Raw genomic sequence first — 12,698 nt, forward strand, 5'->3', positions numbered from 1 at the left:
CAAGCAAACATCATAAAGAGAGAGAGAAACGGGGGAAAGGAATCAAGAAAATATATGAGAGTGATTATAGTGATCAACTATGGAATCTAATCCAAGGAAGGAGGGAAGTAAGGACATGAAAGAATCAGAGCGACAGTGAGAAAAAAGAGGGCTGGATTTATGTGTCCTAGTGGAGTTGAAGAATTATTGGTTTGGGGTAGCAAAGAGATAAAGAGCTGAAAAGATAGAAGGTAGTGATTGAGATGAAGAGATGATAGAATTTGAAATTAAGATGTTTCAGTATTCAGCAAAAAGAGTGTATTTATTACTACTGAATTATATAGTTAGACATGGTTAAAATAGTATGTTTTATATTATGTGACTTTTACCATAAAGAAAAGCTTTAAAAAAAAGATGTTTCAGTAATTGGTGAAGACAAAGTCTAGAGGTGTATTTTGGGTTGAACTGTGTTCCCTTGAAATTCATATGTTGGTGCCCCATAACCTTAGAACGTGACTATATTTGGAGAGAAGGCATTAGTTAGAGTGAGGCTGGTAGTGTGGACCTTAATCCAATCTGACTAATATACTTGTAAGAAGAAATTTGAACACACAGAGAGATACCAGAAGGGCCTGTGCACAGAGAAAAGACCATAGGAGGATTCAACAAGAGGATAGTCATTTGCAAGCCAAGGAGAGAGGTCTCAGGAGAAACCAAGCCTGCCCACATCTTGATCTTGGACTTCTCGTCTCCATTACTGTGAGAAAATGCACTTCTGTTGGTTAAGCCACCTATTCTGTGCTATTTTGTCATGGCATCTCTAGCAGACTAATACAAGTTGTGACCATGGCAGTGAGTAGCTGAAGTAGGGTGGCTACTTTACCCAAAGCAAGAGAATTGTAAGAAAGCAGTGGAGATGATTGGATATTGCACTAATGCCTTGAAATGAATATTAAAATCAATGCTTATGACAATGGCAGTCTGGGAGAGAATGACTGTGAGCCTGGTACTAAAATCTTCAAGGAACAAAAGAAAGTAACTTTGATGGGAAGTGAACTGAGGTGGGGCAGAAGACTGCAATATCATCTAGCATTTAATTTACAGTCTCTCCAGCCAATAGTCAACCATCTCTCTCCCATCAACTTTTAAGCAAAAATGTTGAAAAAAAATGAAAATGCTTGATTTGGCTTTTAGTTTTAGAGTCTAACAGGCACTGAAATAAGGTGAACATGAAGGGAAGAACAGGATAATCTCTAAAGAGGGTAACTGGTTACCAAGAAACCCAGAAAGAATGGTGTTTTACCAGACTTATTTGTGAGGCTCTAAGAGGGTTTAGTTGAAACTTCATAAAAGTTCTTATTGCCAATATTTTGCCCTGGAGAGGAGTGACTAAGAAGACCTTTCGATAAAATTTATGGAGAGTGGAATCCTTGCGCCGTTCCTACCTTGTTTCAGTGCTGTGGCTTCCAGGAATTTTTAGTGTCAGCAAGGTGAGCTCCCAATCAGAGCCCCCCTCAAAATTATCATAATGAATTGACATCCATTGAGTATCTTTGTCCTAGGCACTGTGCTAAAAGCTTTCACATACATTAAAAACAATCACAAAATGAATTCTTACAGTTATACTGAGATGAAGGCCTTAACTCCATTTTGCATGTAAAACAATGGCTCTAAGAAACATTTTTAAAACTTTGCCCAGGAACTAGAAGTTAAGCCCAAGACTTAAGACGTAATCTTTGGACTCTCCCACCATGTTCACCTGATACACCTCTATATATTAAACCCCCTCTTCTTCATTGCAAATTATTTTCTTCTTTTTTAAAAAATGATTTTATTTAAGTTTACTTGTTTACATTTGGCTGCCCTGGGTCTTTGTTGCTGTGTGCAGCCTTTCTCCAGTTGTGGTGTGCCAGCTTCTCATGGCGGCGGCTTTTCTTGTAGTAGAGCACAGGCTCTAGGCATGTAATGTGTTTAATTGTGGAGCAAGGGCTTAATTGCCCCACAGCATGTGGAATCTTCCCAGACCAGGGATCGAATCCATGTCCCCTGCATTGGCAGGCAGATTCTTAACCACCAGGGAAGTCCACAAATAGGTTTCAAGTTTGGATATTTGGATTCCTCCATAATGGCTGCCTACATTGCTATTTTGAAGACACGTTGGTTTCAATGGGAGAAACATACAGGCCAGATAGTTTGGCTGGATAGATTGCTGATGTCTGTGGACATGGGGTCAGGGAAAAGCAATGCGCCTGGCTACTGTTTCCCAGTCTTAGTCAAGCCCCAAAAGATGTCTCTAATGATGCTTCCATGTCACAGATAGCTATAGATATTTTTTGGGGGTGGGAGGTGTAGGATCCATCACCATTTGGAAGACTGACAGGAGTGAATGAAGAGGGTATGAAAAACTTGATAAAATTGTGAAAAGGGGAGATGAATAAGCTTCTTGGCTTTGGTTATCTCATTAATGAGAGCATCTAATGAAGTCTCCCTGGACAATTTAAAAAGTTATTTAATTTCATTCCTAAGAGAGCTCATTCTTAACCTGTCTCCTTAAAAAAATATCTGGACTTATTTTAAAAGAACCTTCCTAAAGCCATGTGTCTCCAGCAAAATCCCAATTTTCTTGCCAAGGAATTCTTCCTAAATCAGGATTTTCTTGCTAGTCCTCCAGGAACCAGGAAGCATCACTGGTTTGCTGTGCTTACTGGCTACTTTTGGCTTTGGTTTCCTGTTCTCAACAGCGGAGCTGAGGAAATCCGCAGGATGTCTGCTATGAAGGGATGGGGTGACTCAGGAGGAAACACTCCACCTAAAATAGTCTTGGTGTGCAGTTTCTGAGTCACTCTGGAATCAGAATTAATATATGATCCTGGAATTAATCCCACAGGTGGTGGGAAGTGGAGAAGAAGGAAGTATCTGAAAGAAGTTTATCAAAGAGAAAAATCTGCCACCAAGATAAAAGCTGAACTGCAGAAAAGGCTAATATTCAGAAAGAAAGTTCATTCTGGGAGTTCAGAGTAGATGCGTTGGGATTTCCCTCATTTCACCGTGGGCACAGAGTTCTGGTCCCAGTCCAGTATAGAGACCCGCTGGGAATGGCTATTTCCTTAAAAGCACAGCAGGAAAGCAGCAGTTGAATAGCTGTGTAAACAGAAATGGACCACTGGAATGCAGTCCCCTTGATTTTGGTGTTTATAATTCTTTCTCTACAATTATCTGGTCCAAAATATCTATAGGGCTGCTAGATTCTATGTTTATCACCAACTAATGATAAATATCAAGCCTATTGCCTCCTGAGAGACAGGAAGGCATATATTAATGCAATTTTTATCCACAGCTCCCCAAGCAATATTCTGTATTTGGAATGACCTCTCAGAACCTTGTTGTACTTCCCTTTACCCTCTTCTCCCTGGCTCCCAGCCCTGAGTCCATTTATTTACCCCAGCTCTACACAGTGAAGAGAAACCATATTCTGTCATTTATTCCTTTTTTTAAAAAAGATTTTTACAAGTCTTTTTTAAAGACCATTTTAAAAATGGACCATTTTTAAAGTCTTTATTGAATTTTTTACAATTTGTTGCTTCTGTTTTATGTTTTGATTTTTTGGCCGTGAGGCATGTGGGATCTTAGCTCTCCAATCAAGGATCAAACCCCCATCCTCTTTTGGAAGGTGAAGTCTTAACCACTGGACTGCCAGGGAAATCCCAGGCCCTCATTTATTCTTTGAATAGATATTGAGCAAGTACTACACAGCAGGGAGACTACCAAGGCAAAGAACACTAGTCCTTGCCCTCAAGATGCTCTGCCCAGAGTCTGGTAGAAGAAATAGAAAAGTTTGACAAAACCTTTGTAATACAAAATCTTGGCTCTCCAATAGATTTACGCAAAAGCTTCTGGAAAGTACAGAAATTCACAGGAACCTGCCTGAATGGAGCTGGGAGTTCATAGAAGATTCCTTGGAAGGGCAGGGACAGAACTGAGTCATCTAGCTTAACAGAAGCAGGTAGCAGGGCAAACTGATACCCAATCCAAGATAAATGTTCACTGGTGGATAAATGCTATGTATAAAGCTCGATGAGATCTTGATTTGGAAAACAAACGTGATGAAATACATTTTGGGGACAATGGGGAAAATATCAATGTAAATAATGTTAGACAATATTAAAGTGGTTTTAAGCTTTTGGGGGAGATAGTGGAGATAGTGGAGGGGTAGTTATAAAGTAGGTTGTTCGAGTTTTTAGGGGACAGATATGCCTGAAACATATTTAGCAAGTGGTTTAGCAAAAATCTGAAATCTGAAATGGCTTTGCGGAAGAAGGGGGAGACGAAGAATGGATGCAATGCAGACAGACAAATGAAGCAAATGTAACAAAATGACAACAATTGTTGAACTGAATTTAGATGTTCGTTGTACTAGTTTTTAACCTTTCTGAATTTGTGAAAATTTTCATGAAAAATAGTTGAAAAAAATAGTTCCCTGGTAGACAGTTGAGTAAATACCAGCACTACCCAAAATTCAGAGGGTACTTTCATCTTGGGAATACAAAATAAAGAACAAATGCTCTGCCCAAACAATTGCCTTCAGCTGCACAGAAGCACTGAATCGGGAGAGAGCATGGTCCATGCTATAACTTGGAGTCAGTAGAGCTTGGGTGTGGCCAGCTGCCCAGGTAGGACACAATGGATGTTGTTGGTGGAGGGGGTTGGTGAGAAGGAACTCAGAGCTAGAAAAGTCTGAGCTGTATGTCAGTCTGGAGAGCCTGAGAAAGTTGTCAGTCTGACTTTGACTTATCCTGAGAAAGTCAAAGTCACCAAAGAGTGAAGGACATTTTAGAAACTGGTTCTGGTTTCAATTTGAAGGATAAATCAGAGTTTGGAAGGCATGAACCAAGAGATCATTCCAGAAACTACTGCAGCAATTTCATCAGAAATAAAGAAGGCCAAATGCTGGTGAGGATGCAGAGCAGCAGAAACTCTCATTTTTGCTGATGGGAATGCAAAATGGTACAACCACTTTGGAAAACAGTTTGGCAGAGTCTTACAAAATTAAATGTACACATACCATATAACCCCAACAATCTCACTCTGAGATATTTATCCAAGAAAAGTGAAAATATGTTTAGGGATGTTTAGAGCAGCTTTCTTCATAACCACTAAAACCTGGAAGCATCAACTGGTGAACAGATAATAAATAAATTTTACATCCATGAATGAATACTATACAATAAAGATGAGTGAACTACTGATACCACAGCAACTTGGATGACTCTTAAAAGCATTATGTTAGATGACAGAAGCCAGACTACATGCTGGATGATTCCATTGATAGGACATCCTGAAAAACACAAAGCTATCTGCATAGAAATAAGATCATTGTTTTAAAGGGGCTGGTGTGGAGGGAGGAGTTGATTATAAAGAGGCACATAGAACTTTCTGGGTGATAGAAATACTTTATATAGCATTTTCATTGTGGTGGAGATTACACAGTTGTATACATTTATCAAAGCTGTGTACCTATAAAGTGTGAGCTTCATTATATAGAAATCATATCTCAACATACTCCACTTTAAGAAAAAAGAGAAAAAGAATAATAAGACTTGAGGAATGACTGAATAGAGAATAAAGGAAAGAAAAGCAAGATATATTTCAATGGTCAAGAAAACATAAATACTAATAAAAGAAGCAGTACCTGATATAGCCAGTTAACTGCTGCAAGAATGAAATGCTGAACTGAGTTACATTGAGGAGTATTTCAGAATGTATTAAAATAATTTCATCCATTCTTATGTTATTACTTTAGTGGCCAATTTGGCACAAGTCTGAGGAAAGTGTTACTAACTTTTAAAAGCATATAATGGATTCTTGAGAAGTTTATGTTCTGGGAACACACAGAGAAAGTTCTGTATATATAAACATGCATGCCCATGACTGTCTCAAAGCATCTGATGATACTTTTCCTTGGAATTTGTTTTTCACTGATTTTATGTTCTTTAAACAATTAAAATGTATCAAAATGCTTTATTACTTCTAATTAATAAAAGTACTAAATATTAATTTTAAAATGAAAAATGCCTATAATACAGTGACAGAAGTGGGCATGGAGATAGTTTGGAGAGAATTTAAGAAGGTGGAATCTTTTCCAAGAAGTGATTTTTCAGGTAAGATATGCTTGCACATGGGCATATGGACCAATCAAGTAAGAATACTATTTGTAAAGAGAAAGGACTGGAAATGATCTCACTCCCTACCAGTAGGAAACTGGTTAAATAAATTATGGCATAATTCTTGCCATATAATGGCAGTCTATATAATAATGGAATACTATACAACTGTTAAAGTGAGATAAATCTATATGTGCTGATATGCAATGATGTCTGAGTTAGAAAAACACAGTACGTTACATTACTATTTATATAACAAAAAGATATGATCTATCTATCTATCTAGATACCTATCTATCTGCATATACTATATAGGTGTAGGGTATCTCTGGAAGACCATGACAAGGATCTGTTTTATCTGTCACGATCCATTCAGGAGACAGAAATTGCACAATAATTTGAGTAGTGAAGCTTTAATGTGGAAAATGATGAATAACTTACTAAATGTAAGAGAATTCTGAAGAAAACTCTCGGGCTTCCAACACTGAGAGGACTTAGCTGTGGAGTTTGCCTTAGGGCTGTAAGAAGCCAAGACGCCACTCTTGAAGAGTTTGCTCATAGCATGGAGGCAGTAAGTGGAAAAGTACCCGGGGTGCTGGCTTCGCTTGCTAGGATCACGGCAGCAATGCTTTGTTTGTTTTTTGATCTGTCACCTCAGGCAAGGGAAACAAAAGCAAAGAAAAGCAAATAGGACGTAATTAAATTTAAAAGCTATCTCAAGAGTGAAGGAAACTACCAACAAAATAGAAAGAAAACCTACTGAATTGGAGGAGATATTTGCAAATGATATGTCTGATAAGGGGTTAATATATAAAATACCCGATGTGAAGAACTGACTCATTGGGAAAGACCCTGATGCTGGGAAAGACTGAAGGCAGGAGGAAAAGGGGATGACAGAGGATGAGATGGTTGGATGGCATCCAGGATCTCCCAGAGCTTGCCTAAGTTCATGTTCATTGCATTGCTGATGCCATCCAACCATCTCATCTTCTGACACTCTCTTCTCCTTATGCCCTCAATCTTTCCCAGCATCAGTGGCTATTCCAGTGAATTGTCTGTTCACATCAGATGACCAAATACTGGAGCTTCAGCTTCAGCATCAGTCCTTCTAGTGAATATTCAGGGTTGATCTCTCTTAAGATTGACTGTTTTGATCTCCTAGCTGTCCAACAAGGGACTTTCAGGAGTCTTCTCCAGCACCACAGTTCAAAGGCAGCAATTGTTTGGCATTGTGCCTTCTTTATGGTTCAGCTCTCATAACCATATGTGACCACTGGGAAGACCTTAGCTTTGACTATACAGACCTTTGTCAGCAGAGTAATGTCTCTGCGTTTTAGCATACTGTCTAGGTTTGTCATCGCTTTCCGGCCAAGAAACAATCTTCTGATTTCATGGCTGCAGTCACCGTCTGCAGTGATTTTGGAGCCCAAGAAGAGGAAATCTGTCATTACTTCCACATATCCCCTTCTATTTGCCACACAGTAATGGGGCCAGATGCCATGATTTTAGTTTGTTTGTTTGTTTAATATTTAGTCCCCTTCAAGGATCACTGCCTTGTTGGGGTGAAGAGGCTTGTGTAACTCAATGAAGCTATGAGCCATGCCATGGTGGGCCACCCAAGACAGACGGGTCATAGCAGAGAGTTCTGACAAAATGTGATCCACTGGAGGGAATGGCAAACCACCACATATATATGAGGTTGAACTATATAAAAAGCAATAAAGAAGACATACTGATGGCCAGCAGGCACATGAAAAAATGCTCAACATCACTAATCATCAGAGAAATGCATATCAGATCTACAATCAGATATCATCTCTGTTGTAATGGCTATCACCACAAAGATCACAGGTAACAAATGTTGATGATGATATGGAGAAAAGGGAACCCTAGTTCACTGTTGGTGGGAATGTAGATTGCTGTAGCCACCATGAAATGGTATAGAAGTTCCTAAAAAAAAATAAAAACTGATCTACCATTTGATTCAGCAATTCCATTCCTCGGTAGATGTCCAAAGAAAATGAAAACACTAATTCGAAAAAAAGTATGTACCCCAATGTTCATAGCAGCATTATGTGCAACTGTCAGACTATGTAAGCAACCCAAGTGTCCATCAGCAGATGAAGAGACAAGATGTGATATATATATATATATATATATATATGAAATATTAATGAAATATTATGCAGTCATAAAAAAGAATGAAATTTTTATCTTTGCAGCAATATGGATGGATCTGGAGGTTATTATTCATAATTAAGTAAGTCAGAAAAAGACAAATGTTTTATATTTCACTTATATGTGAAATCTAAAGTAAGAAACGAATGGATATAACAAGTAATAAACAGACCCATGGCTATAGAGAGCAAACTAGTGATTACAAGTTGGGGAGGGGCAAGATAGACGGAAGTGATTAAGAAGTACAAACTATTATGTATAAAATAAATAATATACAAGGATTAATGAATAGCACAGGGAATGTAACCATTATTTTAAAACAACTTTTTAAAACTCTTTTTGGGGCCATGCATGCGGCCTGTGGGATCTTAGTTCCCTGACCAGGGATTGAACCTGTGCCCCCTGCATTGGGAGCATGAAGTCTTAACCACTGGACCACCAGGGAAGTCCCCATAATAACTTTAAATGGAATATAATGCATAAAAATATGGAGTTGCTGTGTTGTATACCTACAACTAATATAGCATTGTAAATCAACTGTACTTTGATTTAAAAAAAACAGAAAACAAAAAAACTGTGGCTCAGATGGAAAAGAATCTGCCTGCAATGCAGGAGACCCAGGTTTGAACCCCTGGAGAAGGAAATGGCTACCCACTCCAGTATTCTTGCCTGGAGAATTTCATGGATTGAGGAGCCTGGCAGGCTACAGTCCATAGGGTCACAAAGAGTAAGACATGACTGTGTCACTAACACACACTAGGGCTGAGAAAGGGTACCCAAGAAAGGGGTGAACTTGGAAGAGTGAGCTTCATTGGACACAGACCTCCTTGGAGAAGGGGCAGCTCCACTGATGGTGGAGTATTTTGCTAGATTGCTGGATTGCCTGAACTGGTTCACAGTTGACAAACTTCAGGTCATAGGCCAGGCTGACAAGTGGGGAATTCCTCAACTGGGAAACCTGGAGGCTGAGGCTGAGGCTGGTGGGAAAGAAATCACTTGCCAGGGGGTAGGGTGGGAGAGCTGATGAAATTCAACTGGAAACTGCCTTGTGGCAAGAGCTGTGGAACTTGATGGGAAACTGCCTGGGCCACGACTGGACTCACCGGAAAGCTGCCAGGAAGCTGTTTTACAGAAGTGTCTCTGACATGGCCCAGGGGAAGCCGACTGGGGTGCCCACGGAACTTGCTGGATGAGATCCATTGTTGGGACTAGCCTAGCACCACAGGAGCAAGATCAGAAAGCCCACTAGAACCAGGAAAAGAAGCCTATTTGTCCTCCAGAGTCTCTCAGCGTCCTCTACTGGCAAAGTTTAACACTGTGTCAGCTGGCAAGGGAAAGATGTTTCATTATCACAGCAGAGAAATGAAGGGGGGATTTGGGACTAAAAGGTAATAAATTCATAAATGCCACAGCTGGTAACAATTGTACCTGGGGAGGAAAACTGGTTGATCAGGCTCAGATGTGAAAGAGAAATTTACATTTCAATGCACGTCTTGCTACTGTTTGGTTTGGCAGAGGGGCATTGCAAAATTTCTTTAATGCATTATACTGAATTTCATATTGTAAAATAATAATGCTGTTGATGATAGTAGTATGCCAGTCATCATTCCAAATACTTTAACTATACTAAATCAGCTAACCTTTCCCAGAGCAGTTACTCTTATTAGACCCAGTTTTTATACTGGAAAAAACTGAGGCACAAAGAGGTTAAGGAATTTGTTCAAGATTAGCTGTCAAGTTGTCATGGTGACTGCAGTCATAAAATTAAAAGATGCTTACTCCTTGGAAGAAAAGTTATGACCAACCTAGACAGCATATTAAAAAGCAGAGACATTACTATGCCAACAAAGTTCGATCTAGTCAAAGCTATGGTTTTTCCAGAAGTCATGTATGGATGTGAGAGTTGGACTATAGAGAAAGCTGAGTGCCAAAGAACTGATGCTTTTGAACTGTGGTGTTGGAGAAGACTCTTGAGAGTCCCTTGGACAGCAAGGAGATCCAATCAGTCCATCCTAAAGGAAATCAGTCCTGAATATTCATTGGAAGGACTAATATTGAAGCTGAAGCTCTAATACTTCGGCCACCTGATGCAAAAGAAACCCTGATGCTGGGAAAGATTGAAGGTGGGAGCAGAAGGGGTCAACAGAGGATGAGGTGGTTGGATGGCATCACTGACTCAATGGACATGAGTTTGAGTAAACTCTGGGAGTTAGTGATGGACAGGGAAGCTTGGCGTGTTGCAGGCCATGGGGTCACAAAGAGTTGGACACGACTGAGCAACTGAACTGAACGGAGCAACTAACACTTTTCACACTTTCATGGTGTAAGATAGATATCTAGTTTATCATTTTTGAAGTGGTAGTTCAGTTGTCCCTACAGCATTTTTTTAAAGTTAATGTTAATATTTTCCCTAGTGACTCCCTTAATCATTTACTAAATTTCCATATATACTTGGGTTTATTTTGAGATGTTTAGCCTTTTCCATTGGTCTGTACGTCTATCTAGTCATATATTTTTTAACTGAAGTTTAATTGATTTACAACATTAATATATGAAAAGCAAATCTGTGGTTATCAAAGGGGAGAGGAACAGAGAGTGGGACAAATTAGGGGTATGAGATTAACAGATATTGAAGGACAAAACAGACAGAGCTGGACTCCATCTTCGGCCTGTTCATGCTAATCATGCTTGGCCACCTCTCTAATGGACTCTGAACTCTGTGCTTAGAGCCTATGGAAACTACAATAGAAGGATAAGACCCCCTCTGGACAGGGGAATCCTAAAGATCACATGCAGGTTACTCATGGCCTAAGAGAAAACATACTCTAATCACCCCTGCCTCCGGACAGGTCATAAATTCTTTCTGTATCTATCGGAATGTAACCGAAGGCTTTTGATTATTAACTGTTTGAACACATAACACATGAATGATGGGGTTACTGTGATTGTATTTACCCTTCCTTTGTTTTATGTAAGTCTCAAGGAAATTGGGTTGGTGGGTTCAGACACGTACACATGGGGTATAGAAGGTTTTCACAAATGCTTGTCGGGGTCCTTGGCTAAGAGGAGACTCTGTCTTGGGCCCACCGGTGTAATAAACTGCACTCCACTATCTGCATTGTCCTTCTGAGTGAGTTTGTTTCCCAGAATGCATGGCTACAACAATATCATCTATTCATGATATATTTTAAAAAATCATATCCAAATGTTATTCCCCATTACTCTTGAAAATGAATTTTTGTAAAAGTTCAGTGTACATGTACCTGATGACTAGTGGAATTGTTAGGGGAAGCAGATTGACTGAAACTGCTCATCCAGGCCAGGCACCATGGTTACCATTGGCATGAGCTGTTTTATGACAGGAGGTCCTGGTAAGAAACATGGAACCACCAACTGGAAGAGTTCAGGAAAGGTCAAAGGGTGACACCACATGCCCAAACACCTCCCAGAATCCTTCTTGTTGGCGTCCATCTTGGCTGAGTAATGTGTGCACCACCAGGAAGTACTCTGAATTAGAATAATTGGCCAAAGACAACCCGGAAACTAATCCCATCACCATAAAACCTTGTGAGCCAGGTGGCAGAGCAGTTCTGGGTTCCCTTGCCCTACTGCTCTCCACCTGGGCACCCTTTCCCAATAAAATCCCTTGCTTTGTCAGCACATGTGTCTCCTCAGACAATTCATTTCTGAGTGTTTGACAAGAGCCTACTTTTGGGCCCTGTGGGAGTTGAAATAGAGGAAAGTATCCAAGCTGACTCCCAGACTTCTTTCCTATTTGCCGTGAGTTGGTAGTAAAGCTGTTTGTCAACAGGAGCCAAGGAAAGGGTGTAAAGAAAGCAGATCAACAAAGAATGGAAACCCTGCATCACACCCAAGAGTATGCACAGGAAGAGGAAACAAGAAAAGGACTGAGAATGCACAGTTGAAGAGATGCGTAAGAGTCTCCTAAGGCCACCATAACAACTCAGCACAAACTGGGTGGCTTAGAACAGCAGAAATCTATTGTCTTACAGTTTAGGAGTCTAGAGGTCCAAATCAAAGTGCCAGCAGGTTTGGTTCCTTGGAGTTTCTGAAGCCGAATCTATTCTATGCTCAATCATCCAGCTTTGGTGGTTGCTGGCCGATCATTGGCATTCCTTGGCTTGAGCTGAATCCTTTCAGTCTCCGCTTCTGTCATCACATGGCCTTCATCTTTCTGTCTTCACATGGACTTCCTATAAGAACACTGAAAAGTGAAACTGAAAATCACTCAGTCATGTCCGACTCTTTGTGACCCATAGACTATACAGTCCATGGGATTCTCCAGGCCAGAACACTGGAGTGGGTAGCCTTTTCCTTCTCCAGGGGATGTTCCTAAACCAGGGATGGAATCCAGGTCTC

Source organism: Bos grunniens, chromosome 1 (genome assembly GCF_055505025.1).
Source record: "Bos grunniens cultivar Pamir isolate PY7600 chromosome 1, Bosgru_T2T1.0, whole genome shotgun sequence".
In the NCBI taxonomy this organism is placed as follows: Eukaryota; Metazoa; Chordata; class Mammalia; order Artiodactyla; family Bovidae; genus Bos; species Bos grunniens.